Source organism: Sinocyclocheilus grahami, unplaced genomic scaffold (genome assembly GCF_001515645.1).
Source record: "Sinocyclocheilus grahami isolate Dianchi unplaced genomic scaffold, SAMN03320097.WGS_v1.1 scaffold18.1, whole genome shotgun sequence".
Classification (NCBI taxonomy): Eukaryota; Metazoa; Chordata; class Actinopteri; order Cypriniformes; family Cyprinidae; genus Sinocyclocheilus; species Sinocyclocheilus grahami.
In genome coordinates, this window is record NW_015505197.1 from 1520565 (window position 1) to 1520951 (window position 387).

The following is a 387-nucleotide window of genomic DNA, read 5'->3' on the forward strand; positions in this document are numbered from 1 at the left end:
GGTCCTGGAGGGCCACTGTCCTGCAGAGTTTAGCTCCAACTTGCCTCAACACACCTGGCTGCCAGTTTCTAGTATGCCTAAGACCTTGATTAGCTGGTGCAGGTGTGTTTATTTGGGGTTGGAGCTAAACTCTGCAGAACAGTGGCCCTCCAGGACCGAGTTTGGACACCCCTGGCATACACCATCCTAACCCTCTCTAAAGAAGAGCTTAACTTTAGGTTGTTTACAAAAGAAATCTGTCAGTGTTCTTTTCATTTTCTCTCTTCTTCAGCCCTTTCTTTTTCTCGCGGTAGTTAGCGTAAAGCAGTCACTGAGAGATTGACAGCTAATATTAACCAATACAAAAGGATAAAATCTGTTAATATATAATTGGTAGTTGTGATGCTC